We start from the raw sequence: 9,263 nt of genomic DNA on the forward strand, positions 1-9,263 counted from the left end.
CTTACCGAACGTCTTATCGTTGTAAGAGTGGTGTTTTTGGTGTTGTAGAACGGTAATTTACTGATGCAGAAGAAATCATTTTTCACTTTAGTGTCCCTTTAAGTAAAGCGGTTAATTAAACTATTTACAACTAACGGCGATGCGTACCATTTTGTTGGCTTCCATACTACATGCAACGTGCAATCTCGCGTCATGTTTATGTTTATCTACCAGAAAGGTCACAACTTTATTGTCGTGCAATTTTTATGTTAATGCACCGTGTTGTTCACAAGCTATGCCGAAGTGCAAACTCCGAATCAGGTGGATGCACACTGCGAGACGTGTGCGCCGCGACGTCACAAGAACGAAAGCAATGTCGAATGCTTGTCCAGGGAATAATGGTGATTACAGGTGTACGCACAGAAAGGGCCAGCAAGTATAGAGCAATATATGGCGATTCTGCACTTCTTGTGTCACGGTGGGTCATACCCATTGACCAATACAGAATGGCTAAATCAAAGAAAGCAAGGTAAATAAAAAAATCCGTGAAATATTCACATTTCCAGGCCTTGCAAAGCCATGCCGGCGATCTACCGACCCAATACTCTCCTGTAAACTTGCGTGGAACTAAGCATGCCACACAGCTAAACGGTGAGTAAACATGTCACGTATCACTAACGTTCACAAGAGAGATAAGCAAATAGATTAGACAATGCAAATCTAGCATGCTTCCACACAACCAAGCTCACCTATAATCCATTGAGCATTCTTGTCTCAAGCGGTTAGTGACGACTAGCGAGTATTCCTAAAGGTTACCAGTCACTGGAAAATCGATTTCTCTAACGTCAGTATGAGATGAAACACTTTCAGTAGTAAGCGCAGAGGCACTGCGTCTCGCGCCATCGGAAACTGGTACCTTCTATTCGTATTCAGTCATAGTCAGGTGAACGACAATTCTAACTTACAAATGTTTACAAATGGTGTATATTCAAGCTTCTGCATACAGGTACTTTGTCCTTCTGGAACTCAAACGACGCTCCTATTTTATACCTTTGCGCGCTGCTGTGTATATAAGCCTTCTCAGGCGCTGTAAAAGAAAAAAAAAAGGCGAGTGAGTCGGAGTTTGATCAACGCCAGTTGTCGGAGTTTGATGAACGTCAGTTTGAGACACGGGGTCAGGAGAGTGTTTGTGTTGAAACCGGAAACGAGCTCTCCCTCACGGGACGCCCCGGGAGATCGTCGATACCGCTTCGTTCGTATTCCTCGCCGTTTACTTACGCCTTCGCTCTCTCCTCGGCTTCGTGACTCGCCGAGTTCACTTCAATGGCGTTTCGCTCCTCGCTCCTTACGCGTTATGTACAGAATCGCGCGCTGTGCGTGCGGGCCGTAGTTTGCACTGAAGGGAGCCGACGATGCGAGTTGGGAGATCGATACGAAGCAAAGCCGCCGCGCTTGTTGGGCGACCCTGTTTGGGTGTCCTTATCGAGGTCCGGTGTCCCTTTCCGCGTAATTTTGAGGTTACACCTGGCAGCGGCGCTTGATGATTCTTATACACGTCTATAGGTTCGTGAGTAGGCCACATAGAGCAGAGACTTGAAAGAAAGGTGTTCTTTAACAGAACGGGAAAACAACTGGATATTTAGGTTCGGGGATTTTGTCTTGCTGCTCGTGGTGGTCATAACTTTGTGCACTTCCTGGCGTTATAGACGAACAGTTCAAAGTATACTTAAACGCCGCTATAGACTGCACGTAAGTTTTACTGGCAGTTGGAGTATTGGCCAGTCGTAAGCGACATATCTACCGCTAAGAAAGACAAAGCCCGCGCAGACGCCTGTCTTTTTCTTCGTTTTTTTCCCCCGTCTGCGTTTCACCATTTTAGCTCTAAACCTGTGCTTCAGAACAAAAACTCGGACAAGAACAAGTTCTCCTGGCTGGCCAACAGCGTTGGCTCCTTTTAAAAGTTCATCATGCTTTGGCTCACCCAGTACAATGTACGTAGCGTAAGCAACACGTTCGAGCAGGTATACATTGCGCGCATTCAGATTTGAAGATTAGACCCAGATATACACAGGACAACACATAGTGTACAGGGTTATTTATTTATTTATTTATTTATTTATTTATTTATTTATTTATTTATTTATTTATTCGAATGTTTGAAACAGAAAGGTTCCAGCCATGGTTGCTTAGTGGCTATGGTGTTGGGCTGCTAAGCACGATGTCGCCGGATTGAATCCCGGCCACGGCGGCAGCATTTAAATGGGGGCGAAATGCGAAAACACCCGTGTACTTCGATTTAGGTGCACAGTAAAGAACCCCAGATTGTCCAAATTTTCGGAGTCCCCCTCTACTGCGTGCCTCATAATCAGGTCATGGTTTTGGCACGTAGAACCCCATAATTTATTATTTAGTTTAAACAAAAATGTGCGTGCGTGCGTGCGTGTGTGTGTGTGTGTGTGTGTGTGTGTGTGTGTGTGTGTGTGTGTGTGTGTGTGTGTGTGTGTGTGTGTGTGTGTGTGTGTGTGTGTGTGTGTGTGTGTGTGTGTGTGTGTGTGTGTGTGTGTGTGTGTGTGTGTGCGCGCGTGTGTGTGTGTGTGTGTGTGTGTGTGTGTGTGTGTGTGTGTGTGTGTGTGTGTGTGTGTGTGTGTGTGTGTGTGTGTGTGTGTGTTACAGATTAACTCGGAAATAAAACGTGAGTATAAAAATGGTACTGTTCAGCCTGCTCTAAATTATTCCTTGGCGCTATCATTGGCCTATACCAGGAAATGTTGCCTGTAGCACGTAAGACCAACTCCTAGGTGACCCGCGGGTCACGAACGTATGCGGGGTAACGAACCTGTTAGAACTCGCCCTCTCGGGCGAGCAGCTGTCGCCGAAAAATTGCCCCCGTTATACGAGTTGACGCTCCCGAAATACCAGAGCTGTTGCATCCAAACTTACCGCATTAGTGGCGGCTCGCGCGCGCTCACTGTGCTTCTTGTTCGCGGAATTTTGAATAGTGCCGTGTACACGCTGTTTACTGCAACTTGTCTCATTAATTCCGTGCAGCGAGGCGGGAGATTATAGCCCATTCCAGTCAATTGGCACAGCGAGTATTCATCCACGGAGTTATCGACCACGTTGTACATAGCTTGCTCTCGGAAGCGGCAAGCAGGCGACGTTGCAAAATAATGCTCGGCGTCTCGTTGAAGGTGCTTCAATGTGTATACGTGATTCGCCATTGCTTTGCAGATGTTAGCTTCTTCATAGTTGAAAAAAAGATTATCGTATTTTTACGTGCCAGACCCACGATCTGATTATGAGGCGCACTGTAGTGGGGGACTCCGGAAATTTTGGCGACCTGGGGCTCTTTCGTTAACGTGCACCTAAATTTAAGTATTCGGGTGTTTTCGAATTTGGCCCCCATCGACATGCTGCCGCCGTGTCCGGGATTACGTCCCGGGATCTCGTACTCAGCAGCCCAACACCAGAGCCACTAGGCAATCACGGCGGGTGCCTCATTGTTTTAAGACGCACTCGCTGTTTCTGGTGAGATAATGTCCCTTTCTGCAGTATTGAATCCGTAATTTCTCTGATTAATTCACCAGTTTTTCTATTTAACGTCGATTTTTTTTAGTGTACCTGTTGGCCAATGTTTTTTCGCCTTGTTACTAATCTTGTCTTTCGTTGCGGTGATTGAGTGACGGCTTGCTTGCTAGCTTGATTGATTGATTGATTGATTGATTGATTGATTGATTGATTGATTGATTGATTGATTGATTGATTCGGGTACAACCGGAAACTATGCCGGCTTCTTCCGAAACATGAGTTGTCACTTACCGATTTGCTATAGCTCTCTAACAACGACTTGCGAGATAAGGTATCGCCAATAGCGCTACTAAAAGCGCAGCACATGCGCAATACTAACACCCCCAGCACGTGCGGCTCGTAACTTCCGCAACGCTGCACGCTTTTAGCGAAACGGAAACCAGCGAGCGCGGGGGAGATAAGTATACGCTCCTGTTAAACTGCATGCGCTCCTCTTTCGCGCGACCTCGGTGACCCGCCGCCGCCTCGCGCGGATGCCTGCGGTTATGTCTGGTATTTGCCCGATTATTCATGCAATATGCTGAATGCATCTTGGCGAGCATTCGCTCTCCGTCGTGAAACGGTTTTCATCCTTACGCTCTCCCCCCATGCAGCTCGTGTTGTGGCGGAAGCTTCGCCTGCAAGCTGCAAGCCCGTTCAGCGTATGACGAGACGAGTAATGTGACGGGGGGGCTTGATAACTCGAAGAGCACGCGGTAGGTTTTAATGCGCCATCGCGTGCAAAGCCGCCTTGGAAAAGAAGCCATCCTGCGATTTTTTTTAACTCACGGAAGCGGCGCTAGAAGTTCGCTGGGAGGAAGAAGAGACTTCCGCGATGTGTTACGCGCGCGTACAAACTTTTTCGGTGCGCTTGGAGACACGTCCGCACGGCATTCAGCCCAGCTGTAACGTACACTTGTCGGGCGTGCGGGAAGCGTGCGGACTTAGTGTATATAGGCCCTAACACTTTCTGAACACACGCTTTGCTTCGAGGTATACGCGTAGATGGAAGATTGCGAAATGTCCTGAACAGAACAAAAAAAAAAAATTGATCAAGTTTGGTTTTTATGATAACAAGCACCCGCCGTGGTTGCTCAGTGGCTGTGGTGTTGGGCTGCTGAGCACGAGGTCGCGGGATCGAATCCCGGCCACGGCGGCAGCATTTAAATGGGGGCGAAATGCGAAAACACCCGTGTGCTTAGATTTAGGTGCACGTTAAAGAACCCCAGGTGGTCAAAATTTCCGGAGTCCTCCACTACGGCGTGCCTCATAATCAGAAAGTGGTTTTGGCACGTAAAGCCCTAAATATTATTATTATTATGATAACAAGCCTCATGGAATGCATCACAGGGCATACGTACCACTCTCTGATATATCAATCTGGACGGCGGCTTTTCTCTTAAAAGCGGTCATTTTCCTGCGCATGTTTGTAAATAATGAAAAGAAAAGGAAAACGTTGCAGAAGTAATTGAAGATGATTGCGGCAGTAAGGGAAACGCTTACGCGGGGATCGAGCGTTTGATCGTTTGATCGAGACCTTCTGTCACCCCTGTCACCTCCCAGCGCCCAGTTGGTACACTCTTTCTGCAGAAAGTCCGTCGAGATTGTGGTCACATGATGCAGCATTTAAGCAGATATTAGAGAGAATTTGTGTAGCCCCCCCCCCCCCCCCCCTCTACTGGGAACTGGCATGCATGCATGCAATGAAATAACAGACGAAATAGGGTTCTTTGCACTTTTTATTTGTCTTATAGGCCAGATACTCATTTGATCAATCGTTTTAATATAACCGTCGGCTCAGGTGGTGTTGGTGATGATGATGACGATTATGGTGGTGGTGATGATCTTTTAGATATCCCCTTTGAAACGGAGCGGTGATAAATAGTCGCCTACCCTGCTCGAGTTAACCATGTATGCTATACATGCTTATTATTCTACCATCTTTTTGTATACATCTCATTAACCTTTTACAGCGGAGCTGTATATAGCTACCCTCAGGCGGTGGTCGATGTCCGTCCGTCTACGCGTCGCGTCGACACGAAAAAATTTTCCTATCCAGTTTCTCTCGAATGCTCTGTATACCTCTCAATCTAATGTAGGTATCTTAGAAAAAATCATACTGAAATTGGTCGCTAAGAAGACTCTATCATTATGTCGAGTTTCAGTTACTTGTCATAATTACGTAGTTCACGGTGAAGTTGTAAATATCGTGAAATTCCCGTCTGCTATCAATACATGGCCGTCTACGGAGGGAGTATGGTTACAGAAAACGGCTCTAACTCTTGTTTTATAAAAACTATCCCGAAAAGAAAATATATATACGACTATTAGCTGCTAAGACGACTCAAACGTTACGCTGAATTTCACCTACTTTTCATCGTTACGTAGTTCACAGTGAAGTTGTAAGTATTGTGGAATGCCCGTCTGCATTGCAACCGTACTTGCACACGTCCCTACTTCATAAAAAATAAGAATAAATCACTCCACAGTCAAAAGATGTATTCGTTGTTTGTGCCCTTCGATGATGATAATAATAATAATAATAATAATAATAATAATAATAATAATAATAATAATAATAATAATAATAATAATACCTATATATACATAGATGCATCGATTGAGATGAAACACACCACACCTTCGCTGCTTGTTCTTTCTCACAGAGTGGTAGGGCTGATGAATTTTTTTCTCTCTTTCTCAAAACTTCTTTATCTACCTTGCACCGCTACCTATGTGCCTGTAATAGACCCGGCCCTATCAACCTTTTCCCTCCTTTTTTTCCCACCAGTACTCACACCTCTTGCTTATCTCGACTGCTGACCGGTCATTGCTTCGCTTCACTTTAAATCCAAACGCTTCTGGAAGGTACACGTTACCTACAGGTCTCACTGGGTGAATACGTCAGCATTCCATTAGGATATATCGAGTGGCGTCCGTATTTTCGCTGCGAAGCGCTACACAGCGCCACCACGTACCACAGCACCTAAACCTTCAGACGTCGCAAAGCTCTCGTGCTACAGAACGAGCATGCCTTTTACCTCAGGTGTAACGCCCTGCCAGCGCTGTTACTATCGGCCTGCGGGTGCTGGCGAGCTTCGGAGACGCGACCTCCGAACCCTTCCCAGCCCGCTGCGACGACTCGCTTTGTAAGGACAACAATGCGCCGCCTCAACAGCCCAACGGCGCCGGCATGTCTAGTGACGGTCGGCGGACCGAGTATTGTTATTTGATTCGCCGTCGCCTTAACGGTTTGCTTGGAGCAAGAGAACTCCTGGAACAGGGTGTTTGGCGGTGCGATCTCACGGGCCCCAGAAGTCGTCACAGTCAATGGACAGACGCGGCGGCCACTGACTGCGGGGTCAGCTCTAGGATCAAGAGGCGCCTGCTTGGGTCAAGACCCCTGACTGCAAGAACTCTCTCACCTCGGTGTGTTCAGTGAAACCAAAGTGCGGAAATGAGCGTGTGAACCCTCCCCCTCAGAGGCGGGTCGACCACGATGACTTTGGATGCTCTCATTGGTCGAAGGTTGAACGGCAGTTGTCCCTCACCTAGGGATCTGGGGAGGACAGAGTGTTCTTAAGCAGCCGTTTTCGGCTCTTCGGTGTGCATTCTCTTTCAGTCATGCTAGACTGATGAACTGTAACGTTCTCCACTCTTCATGTAGATATTGTAAATAAATCCCATATTCCTCGCTCTCGATGAGAACAAGTCCTTCCCTTCAACAACGTCCTTAGCGTGGATGAGTCGGACGACGGCATGGGCTAGCTACCATCTATTTCATGCGCGACTCCAACCCTTACAGCTCCCAACCACAAAACCGTAGCGAAAGAAGACTGTTCACTTTACAAATTGTTTTACAAGCAGAATTATTCCACAGAGAAACTGCACAGAAAAACTGCAGCGAATCAGGTTCTCACAAGTTGGCGAGAATCGCTGTTGAACTTGAACAAGAGTACCATTTCATATCGGCATAGTGCGCAAATCAAATCTTTCTTTAAATGCGCTGAGAGGCTGAGGTCGCGTACCTATCTGCAAATCTGACCAACAATAAACTTCTGCACTATTTGGCTTCTTAAAGGTTTAAGAATTTAAAAAAAAATGGAGGATGTACGCGAAAACTTCCTCTATGCGGATTCCCTGCCGACATCCACTGCAGGGCTGTATGTACATATAGTATATAGTTTATTTGTTGCTATAGTGTCTTGTTATAGTGTGCTTTTTAGTTTTATGTGCAAAGTTTTTGTTTGTAGGTAGACGTTGGGTCAGGATTTTTTTTCTACTTCTCGTCCTAATAAATGGAGTAAATGCTTCGAGTCTTATCTTCCCTTAATTCCTCTTTGCAGCGTCCTCTCTACACTAAATTCCATAATAATAATTATTATTATTATTAGATGTGGAAACATACAAGCACACGAAGGAAAACAGGGAGGGAGCAAGTTGACAACTGCCACCGAGAGGGGCACAATGCCTGCCTACTCTTTCGGGAGGAGGGAATGAAAAGAGGAGAAGAGGAGAAGAAGATATGAAACTAAGAAATAGGAAAGAAAATAGGTAATAAACAAATGTCAGAGACACGGACAAAAGCCTTACCTTAAACCATTCGCTGTCACCATTCGGGATGGTGCAGTGGCCTGCGGCGTTAAACTTTCCTCAAACCATGTCCTCTTCTGGCGTCTGCAGTTCGGCAAAGCATGGAATTCGTGCTTTTAGTAGTTGCTCAGGGGTGCATCCGGCAGGCGCAGACGACAGCGATATGTGATTTATATTTCTTAAATTTATTCAGGTGACAGTGCCAATGCATTAGATTATGTGGACCATAATATGCGAGAGAGAGAGAGAGAATAAACATTTTTATTGGGTGAATGCAGCTTTGGAGAGGCGTCCTCATTCCAGAATGCCTTGAGCTCGGGCCGCGTCCCGGTCCTTTGGAATCAGAAAGAGCGTAGGTTAGGGCGTGTTGGTATTCACTGAGGTTTTTTAGCGCACGAGAAGGGACGAAAGACAGTGGCGAGACGAGCACACAGCGCTAACTTCCAACAATGGTTTTATTCCACAAAGCGGTACACACATATATATAGGTAGCACACACAACCGTACGCATGCGCATATGTACTGATTTCTAGTTAAATGAGACAGCAACGAGACATGTGTTATGGAAAGTTAAGATCTTATCAAAGATGAAAGAACGACCATGCATAGCCAAAAAAATTTTTTTTGTAATTGCAAGATTAAAATGTAATCTCCATCAGGCCACCCTCTGTGTCACGTTTAAAAAAGCGAATTCTTTACTTGAAAGATCTATTGAAGGCGCGCTAACACAAGCGCTCCCTAAACTAGCAATCTTCGCCGCTTCAATAATCTCACGTGTTGTTTGCGCTGGGCTTCTTCTGGATGTGTGTACCGCTTTGTGGAATAAAACCATTGTTGGAAGTTAGCGCTGTGTCCTCGTCTCGCCACTGTCTTTCGTCCCTTCTCGTGCGCTAAAAAACCTCAGCTCGGAATCAGCCTTTGCTGATCCTCGAGGTCGGAGCTGGCCAAGGCTCTCTCCCAAAGCTCGTTGGTGTGGTAAGGGTTCGGAGGATGTAATGGTGCCGCTCTGCAACCCCCTACTATGTGCCTGAGGGACCCGGGCTCTGCGCAGAAGCGGCATTGCGGAGAGAATTGTGCAGGGGCTATGAGGTGATTTCTGGTTGGGTGGGGGAATGCATTAACCT

Source organism: Dermacentor variabilis, chromosome 4 (assembly GCF_050947875.1).
Source record: "Dermacentor variabilis isolate Ectoservices chromosome 4, ASM5094787v1, whole genome shotgun sequence".
Classification (NCBI taxonomy): Eukaryota; Metazoa; Arthropoda; class Arachnida; order Ixodida; family Ixodidae; genus Dermacentor; species Dermacentor variabilis.